Source organism: Ailuropoda melanoleuca, chromosome 3, assembly GCF_002007445.2.
Source record: "Ailuropoda melanoleuca isolate Jingjing chromosome 3, ASM200744v2, whole genome shotgun sequence".
In the NCBI taxonomy this organism is placed as follows: domain Eukaryota; kingdom Metazoa; phylum Chordata; class Mammalia; order Carnivora; family Ursidae; genus Ailuropoda; species Ailuropoda melanoleuca.
The window spans coordinates 125,181,935-125,191,581 of NC_048220.1; the positions used below are offsets into that span (position 1 = coordinate 125,181,935).

The window sequence follows — 9,647 nt, forward strand, 5'->3', positions numbered from 1 at the left end:
ACTTAATAAAGAGCGTATAAGAAAACAGATCATGTTAGATCTCAATGAACAGCAAAAACAAGCAATTCAACAAGCATTTACATTGAAGGTGTGTTTATTAATATATTTGCAATGAAATTTGTAAACATTCTACCTAATCACAAATGTACTATTTATTTTTTCAGTTAGTTTAGATGTTCCATTTAACTCCTATAAATTATGCAATGATAATAAGGTAGTTAGCAAGAGTTGATCACAAAATGTTAAATGAGATCCTAATTTGCAAACACGGTTTTGTACTTATTAAAAATTACTAACAAAATCCCACCTTGCATTTTATGGTACTTAAATTATGGCAACAAATTCTAATCTAGAGATCTGAATAAAATATGTGGAATCAAACACTTTGGTTTTTTTATGAGTTTTTCTTAAAGATTTATTTATTTATTTGAGAGGGAGAGAAAGAGAGAGCTCACACACATGGGGGGATGCCGACTCCCCACTGAGCAGGAAGTCAGATGTGGGGCTCCATCCCAGGACCCTGGGATCATGACCTGAGCCGAAGACATTTGCTTAGCTAACGGAGCCACCCAGGCACCCCAAATACTTTGTTAAAAGTAAAGAAATTGATTTCTGGTTGATGTTGAAAGTCAGAGTAGATAAGAGGAGAGACATGGAGCCCAAGCATCTAGTTTCCATCCCAGGGTTCTTGTGTGTTAAATGACATACATGCTTATAACAGCAACTTGCAGATGGTAATATATAGTCTTTCTTTGTCATTCACTGATTTTCTCCAAAACGTGCACGGAAATCCCACATCGATGCTCACAGGGTTTTCATGATCATTGGCAGACTTGTGCAGAGTAGGAAAAAAATTAGAATCACCTGACATGCACATCTTCATCTCAGGTCCAACAAGGTGACATTCTGCCTTCTGGTATCTGCTCTCATGCTATACAAGTATCCTCTTTGCAGTCTATTTAACATCACATTCTTTTGTCTCTTTGTACTTTTTGTGGGCCATTTCACTGTTTAAAATGACCCCAAGTGTAGTCATGAATTGCTGTCTAATGTTCCTAAGCACAAGATGTGGTGTAAAGAGAAGTACATATAAAACAAGGTTATATATTAAATGTTTGCCTAAAATGTTCTGACTAGAGGTGAGAAACTTAACTTTTTATTTTCCTTAGGAGCAATGGCAGTACTCACCAATTCATTGTTTGCACTGACATTCTAGAACATAGCTACTGTAAATAACAAGAACTCACTATAGATATATAAAACATCTAATATACTATGAATTATATAGTAATACTATGAAATGCATTATAAACTATATATAAGTGCCTGTTACTTGTAACGGTTATTTTATTTTATGTGTCAACGTGACTGAGCCATGAGGAGGCAGGGTGTTTGGCCAAACATTATTCTGGGTGTGTCTGTGAAGAAGTTTCTGGATGAGATTAATATTTGAATTGGAAGACTGAATAAAGCAGATTTCCCTTCCTATTGTGAGTGGGTCTCATCCAGTCAGTTGAAAACCTAAATAGGACAAAAAGCCTGAGTGAGAGGAACTCCTGCCTGACTGCTATGAGCCAGTGCATTGGTCTTTTTTGGCCTTCAGATTCCAACTGAAACATTGATTCTTCTTGGGTCTTAGGTCTACCAGCTTTCAGATTGAAAAAGCATCAGCTCTCCTGCATCTCAGGCCTTTGGTTTCAGACTGGAACTATAGATTGGCTCTTCTGGGGTCTCTAGTTTGCAGACTGCAGATCCTGGGACTTGTCAACTTTCGTAATTGTATGAGTCAATTCCTTATAATAAAACTCTACATCTATCTTATCTATGTATCTATCCATCTATCTATCCATTCATCCTATTGATTCTATTTCTCTGAAAAATCCTGACTAATACACTAGTGTGTGTGTGTCTGTGTATAAATACATTTGCTGAACATGAGAAGTGTAGCCAGTTGTTTCTTCAGTGCTTCAGACCTGGTGAATTTGTGGGCAGGTGGCTTTGTAGGAACCATGCTGTAGAGACCTCTTTACTTATCACCCTTTTCCTTCAGCTGGAGCTCAGGCAGCTAGAGACGGCCCTGGCATTAGCCAGCCACCCTGGCATAGCTGGGGCTAGGAACCTTCTATTCCTCTCTTCTAAATACCTACCATACAATGACTACCATGCTAAGGTGTTTGATGTGAATCCATTTGTTTTATGTGTTTTTTAATAAACATGAGAATGATTTATATATATATATTTTAATTTAAACATTTTAAATTTTCATATGTATTATGTTATATATTTTACCTTCTCCCCCTCCCCAGAACACTCCAGAGCTGGCTGACTTTAATTCAGGAACAGCTTTTGGCTATAGACATTCATGTTTAAGGAACGCTCCAAATTACACTAATTACCCTTTCTCTTGGTTTTTCATGGAAGAAGAAATAGATGACTTTCTGATCTCTTTATTTTTCTTTTTTTTCCTAAAAAGGGGTGACTATGGCAATAACAAAGCACATAACACATTCTCACCAAATGCAAAGATTACCTTTAAGGGTCTTCCCTTTTCTTACTCCTTGAGAACATAGTTCTCCCACACCCAATTTCTCTCACCCAAAATGTGTATGCAGCAAAGAGACTTGTATGCATCTGTCTAGCAATGACATATATATATATATATATATATATGTATGTATATATATATATATATATATATATACACAAATACATGTCTCCAAATAAAATATAAAATTACACGACTAAAATAAAGCCAAATATTTCAGCCACAAGGAAAGGAGAATGATTGCCTCCCCATAAAATATCAAATTTCATGACTAAAATAAAGCCAAATATCTCCGCCACAAGCAAAGGGGAGTGATTGCATGAGTCAGTAAACAAAACATCTACTTCAGCAGCAAGAGGCTGTGAGGTATGGGGAGGAAAAGGCATCCTGAGAGCATTCGTCCTTCAGCACCAGTACCACAGAGAATCAGGAGGGGCAGGAGGAGGGGAGAGCCATGGCTCCATGGATGGTCTGCACTGGAACACTTCAGGGGCTCTTCTGTGGATGTGTTAGAATCAGATAGACATTCTTTTGGCCTTTTCGTGGTCTGGTTGTTGCCAGCAGGTGAACAGAAGTGAGTCACTAGTCACTGCTTAGTCATTGCCACCACAGATCTTCAGCAGAATCTTCCAGCAATCCCCTGGTCAATTCTTTGTACCTGTTCCTCTCATGGCCTTGTTGAACCTTTTGGCAAAAAAGGTTGAGGTATGCTTGAAACATTTCACCACCAACAGCATTGCCTGCTCCAGGTCCCCAGACATCTCCCAGCAGATGTTCTTCTCAATGTCTTCACCTGTCTTCTCTGATACTCATTGAAAACCGCCACCAGGTCAGTCTGACTCTGCAAGCACAGAACTGTGTTCAACTTGGACTCCCATATTCCCAGGAAGTCGTCCTCAGCCATAGTTAGTGCCTCCACATGTCTCTGGATGAGTGGCAAATCCGCTTTTGTGCTCTCACCTGGTTTTCCAGAGAGAGCGTGATGAGAAGCTTCTGGAGGTGTTCTCACTTGTCGTCTTGAATAGCCTCCTCTAGGGTCTTTTAGAATTCTGTTTTGTGGGCTCTGCTTGATTCCTGGATGCGCTCATTGCTGTGGGGGGTGAGGATTTCAATCAGGCAGGCTTCATCGGTGCAGGCCTTCTTGAAGACATCCCTCCTCTCACAAACATCAGAGAGGATGAGGTCGTCATCACAGCCAAGATGTCTTCTCAGAGTTTCTTGGCAGTTCAGATTTCAGATCTTTGATCGAATCCTGGAGCCACCCTGAAGGACTGGAGGATCTGCTGACACCACTTGTTGGAGCAACTCTCCAGGCAGCTGCTGAAGGCCTGCGCCTCAGTCCTGAAGCCTTTCTGAGCCTTCCACAGGAACTTGCCATCTCTCGGGGGGTCAAAAGCAGGAACATATGTTATGGTGCCTTGGTTTTCAGACTGTGCTGGAGGCACAGCAGGGGTGACAGTCTCAAATCCCAGGTATACTGTGAAGCTTGGTGCTGGCTATTGCCACCGCCCAGGAGGTGGCATTGACAGCTACGCAGGATAGGACCCTGAGGATCGCTGCCCAAAGGATAACATAGGCTGCCCTGACCCTGGGAATCCTGAGTATGGATTGCCTCCAAGGTGCAAGTACATTCTATATGGAGGAATGGGCTGCTGGATGGAAAGAGGCTGCCTAAAACCCCTAGGGGGGACCAGAGGATCTCAGGGTACAGGTTTGGCAAATTGACTCCTCTGAATGTTCCAAACACATTGGTGGTCCTGGTTGAACTGCCCTGCGTAGTGGGCCACATTATCCAGCCCGATAGGGGGCATGTCTGTGTTTGTGTGTGGGGGGGTGTCATCACCTCCTCAGGCACCACCACCACCTGCTGCAGCTGAGGGGTAGCCACTTGCCAGCAGATCTTACCCTGGATAATTCACAGTTAGTCTGGCCTCAGGCCATGGGAGCAGGGGGTTGTGAGAGGTGAACCGGGGCTCAGGCAGGAGTGGCTCTCTCTGTGGGTGTTCCAGGCACACCACCTTGGGTCTGCTTGGAGCTGGGTCCAGCTGGGGCATTCAAATCAGGATGGGACATTTTACATTTTCCCCCTTGGTCCCATGGGAAACAGAATATTTACTTGCAAATCATTACTTAAATTTGGTTAGATCCTTTGCTTTCCAAATGCTCAGTGGGTAAAAGATCCCCGCTGAAGGAGAAGTGTATACTTCGGTGACTAGTCCCATTTATCATTCTTTGACTGATCAATTAACTAGATTGTAAAGATTGAGGAAACTCACTCTTAGCAAAGTTTATGTTTCATTTTTCTGGAAAGTAAGATGTACAGTGGAATGACAGGTGGAATACTGTGAGTAGATTCTGTTGGTAGTGTATTTTATATTTAATGTAGTATATGTGCTAGGATTTCCATATGTCTGTTCTTGAGGAAAAGTTACAGTGAAGGCAATGGGCTTATAGGATATGAATAATGTCACATGTGCTACATATGTTAATAAGCAATTGGTGCAGGTAGGGTAAAGTTAAGGGCCTCAGTGCTACATAAAGAACAGCTATTAATTATGAATAAGATGAAACTATTCATTAGTTGAAATGGTTCACTGTATTATTATATATCACTCTTACTGCGCATATGTGAAGTTGGCACTTAAAAAAAATCCCTGTATTTATAAAGTGTACCAACTTGTTGTTTTCCTCCAGAGCTTCAGGTTTACCTGATGTAAAACATGGTTTAGAGTTAATAAAAACAAGAAAGAAAAAGCTTTCATTTTCTTCCCACCAGATGAATAAACCCTTAGTCTGAACAATTCATGTTTCAGCATGACTTTTATTAACACATCACAGTTTAGCTCAGTTTTGTCTTAATCACATGGTAGTATTGATGACTCTTAATGGGACAAAATTAAAGAAACAAAAACTTTAAAAATCCAATAGTATTTTGTAATCAGGTAATAGGAAACATATCATGATTTGACAGAGACTTATAAAAATTTTCTTTTTTTTCTGGGGCGCCCGGGTGGCTCAGTCACAGTTAGACGTCTGCCTTCGGCTCAGGTCATGATCCCAGGGTCTTGGGACGGAGACTCGATTCAGGCTCCCTGCTCGGCGGGGAAGCCTGCTTCTCCCTCTCACACTCATTTGCTTGTGTTCCCTCTCTCGTTGTCTCTCTCTGTCAAATAAATAAATAAAATCTTTAAAATTTTTTTCTTTTATTTCTAAATGCCTTAGAGAATTTATATGAAGGAAAAGTTATCAACATTTACAAAAAAATTCTTTTTAATCTCAGAAGTTAGTGATCACATAACCTTATTTTCTATAATCAAGATGGGGAGTGTGAAGGCAAATTTAAAGCACACATTCCTAAGAGTTCTCTCTAAAAGATAATAAGATTTTTTTGAGAACATCACAATTAAGCAATATATTTTATTTTTTCCTGCTATGGGATTTTTTAAGTGGAATTAAAAGAATGTGTTAGAATGTATTCAATATTCTTATTTCTATCTTTAAATTGTGCTTTTAAATTTGTATCAGACATCATTTTTATTTTTAATATTAACATGTTTACAATTGGCATTTTCTCTAGGGATCTAATGCACAACATACAGTTATGGTTAATAGCACTGTATTATATACTTGAAAGTTGCTAAGAAAGTAGATCTTAAATGTTCTCAACACACACACAAAAAAGAAGATAATTAAGCCATGTGATGCAGGTGTTAGCTAATGCTTTGGTGGTAATCATTTTGCAACACGTAAGTATATCAAATCAGCATATTGTACATCAAAAACTTGCACAATGTTGTATACCAATTATACCTCAATAAATTGGAAAAAAATTGAAATTAACATTTCCACAAAAATAACTGGAAAAGTCTAAGGCAAAAGCAAGTGATCAACTTTACCATTTAAGAAAAAAAAATACCCACGTAAGACTTCTTCCAATTTCTGCACATATGTAAAAAATGGCATAGCACAGAGGCACTAGAAGTATCTAAATAACATAAATAGAATATATTTCAATATTTAGGACCATCTGTATCACAGCCTATTCATCTAAAGAACCAATCCTATGATGTGGTATTTTTAGTAAGTAGAATATTGCTACCCAACACCCCACCAAATGCCCACACTATAATCTTTGAAACCTATGCATATACTCCTTTAAATGGCTAGAGGGACATTGCATATATGATTAAATCAAGACATACAATGAGGCGATTATTCTGAATTATTGGAATAGGCCTGATACAATCCCAATTAGAAGTCAGGAGGGTAAAGAGTGAGAGAAAAGGAAGAAGCAGAGGTCAGAGTGATATGGAGCCATAAGCCAAGAAATGTGGGCAGCTTCTAGAAACTGGAGAAAACAAGGCAATTGATTCTTCCCCAGAGCACCTAGGAGGAACATAACTTTGCCAATACCTTGATCCTAAAAGTTCTGAACTTGAGAATTATAGCACATTCGTGTTATTTTGAAACCACTAATTTTGTGATAATTTATTAAAGTACTAATATAAAGCAAATAGGATATTCAAGAATAAGAAGGTAGTATGAATGAATATTAGAGCCATATATAAAGGACTGGAAATAATTAACATTTTTTAAGACTTTATTTACTTGAGAGAGAGAGTGAGCAAGAGAGAGAGAAAGCAGGAGCAGGGGGAGGGGCAGAGGGAGAAGGAGAAGCAGACTCCCTGCTCAGCAGGGAGCCCAATGTGGGGTTTATCCTGGGAGTCTGGGATCATAACCTGAGCCAAAGACAGAGGCTTAACTGACTGAGACACCCAGGTGCCCCACGATTAGCATTCTTAATTCTAAAAGATATTCATTTAGGAAATTCTATCAGCTATGGTGAGAATCAGAATTTTCCCCATTTATTCTCTGTTTCAAGTAATATCTATTTTTGCTCCCAGTTAGGGTCTTTGGAAAGTGTTTACGATGTGGCTTTCCAGTTTTTTCAGTCAATAGATGGTGCTTACTTCCTCATTCACTGAATGTTTCTTTGGTAATAGAAATACAGTAGATTTGGTTTTGCAATAGAAATATGCTCAGGTCAGCCTAGTAGAGGCATGGAGCAGGGGAGAATTGTAGTTGAGATCAACCTAAACAAGTTATCCCCTCGTCAACCCACCCAATAAACTGTAGATGCCTGAGGACTGTCAGCTGAGATCAGCAGAGACCAGAAGAATAGATTCAGCTAATCTCAGACTAAATTGCCAAGGAACAGAATCCTGGGCAAAATAATTATTGTCTTAACCCACGAATAATTAGTGTAGTTTGTTACAAAGCAGTAACTAACCAATAGATGTTTCTCCATGAAAACCATGAAATGTAAACAATCGAGATTCCAAGATGACTGAGAAAAGAATACAGCTTCTAAGGATGGCATATTTTCAATGCCTACCATAAATGTGGCCTCCAAATATCTGGATGTAAAACAGACTTTTGTGAGGAAATTGACTTCAGCGTGCTAAGCCTCTGATATGTCAGGTATATTTGTCATAGCGCAGCCTATTCACTTTCACTTTTAAAGGTATAAATGTAGTTAAAGATTGAGTGTGTCATAAATATACTCCAACAAGGATGGTCAACATTTATTGAAATATTATTGTTTGTTAGGTACTGTTCTGAAGGCTTCCTTCACAAGTTTAAATGTTTTTAGTGCCCTAAAAATCTATATGAGTTATGTGTCATGATTATTTTCATTTTGAAGACACAAACACTGAAGTATAAGAGAGTTAGTAAACTGCCTAAGGTTGCACAACTTATAGTTTCTAGGGTCAATAATTGATGAGTAAAATATAAATGTATTTCTGATCAATCTACCACAACATTTGTCCCAAAAACAAAATGAACAAACAAAACCTAATTGGGTTCTAATCTGTTCGTGTCCTGTCAGTTCCACACACAATAACCACATTCAAAATTCTGTATTAGATATCATGAGTTTAATTTACTCATCTTTTTAACCCATATTTCTTTTTCTCAACTTCATGACAATTAATTGGAGACCATTAGCTTACAATGTGAAGACATATTTGTTGTGGATTGAATCTTGTTCACCAAAATATATGACCAGTTCATAACTATCAGTGTGTGATTTTATTTGGAAATAGGGTCACTGCAGATATAATTAAGATGGAAGTCAAGAAGAGGTCTTAAGATTCAGGATTGACCCTAAATCCAATCACTGGTGGCCTTACAAGAAGAGACAAAGATATACAGAGACACACAGGGATAATAGCATGTGAAAAAAAGGGGCAAAAATTGGAGTTAGGCATCTACTAGATAAGGACTGTCCTCAAACTGGGGGCTGGGAGAGAGGCATGGAACATCTTATCCCTCAGAGCTTCCAGAAGGAGCGAATCTTGTTGATACTTTGTTGATTTTGGACTTCTAGCCTCTAGAACTGTAGGAGAATAAATTTTTGTTTTAAGCCACTTTGTGGTACTTTGTCATGGCAGCCTTAGGAAACTAATATAATACAACTGACCTAAACTTTGCCATGAGTATTTTTATTCATCAAGCAATTTCACTTGGCACCAGTCCTTGAACTAATAATCTTTGCAATTCAGGCATATACTAGACTGAAATATTTTTCATCCAGATTTCACTTAAAACCCTTATGTTCTGGGGACTAAAAGTAGTCAGCTGTTCTAAACTTGTAAGCCTCTAAATGTGTAACCTGTCTTTATTTACTTTTGTTTCTCCTTGCAAATTGGACTTTTTTCTCCCCCGAGCTCGTCTCTTGTAATATTTTGTCAGATGCAGCCTATAGTAACCAACATTTTTCCCATCTAAATTTCTGTGTTCCAACATTTATCTCAAGTTCAAGTTTTGGTAGGGCTATACGATTCTTGAAAATTTATCAGACAACAAAATGACTACACATTTTTTCAGCAGCATTACATTAAAACACTTTCCCAGCCTCAATGATCACTTTCCTTGCTCTTTATCTCTCAAAGGATGCATAGGGGGAGTTCCCTGGAGGCTCTCTTATAAGGACATTAATCCTACTCATAAGAGCTCCACCCTAGTGACCTTATTACTACCCAAAGGCTCCACTACCTAATACTACCTAATACTATCATATTGAAGGGTAGGATTTCAA

The 9,647-nt window shown here is 38.7% G+C and overlaps 1 pseudogene; it reads right to left on the reverse strand.

Moving 5' to 3' along the window:
• Positions 1 to 3,189: 3,189 nt before the first annotated feature.
• On the reverse strand, positions 3,190 to 4,356 carry LOC100477634 (annotated as a pseudogene).
• Between the last annotated feature and the right edge of the window lie 5,291 nt (positions 4,357 to 9,647).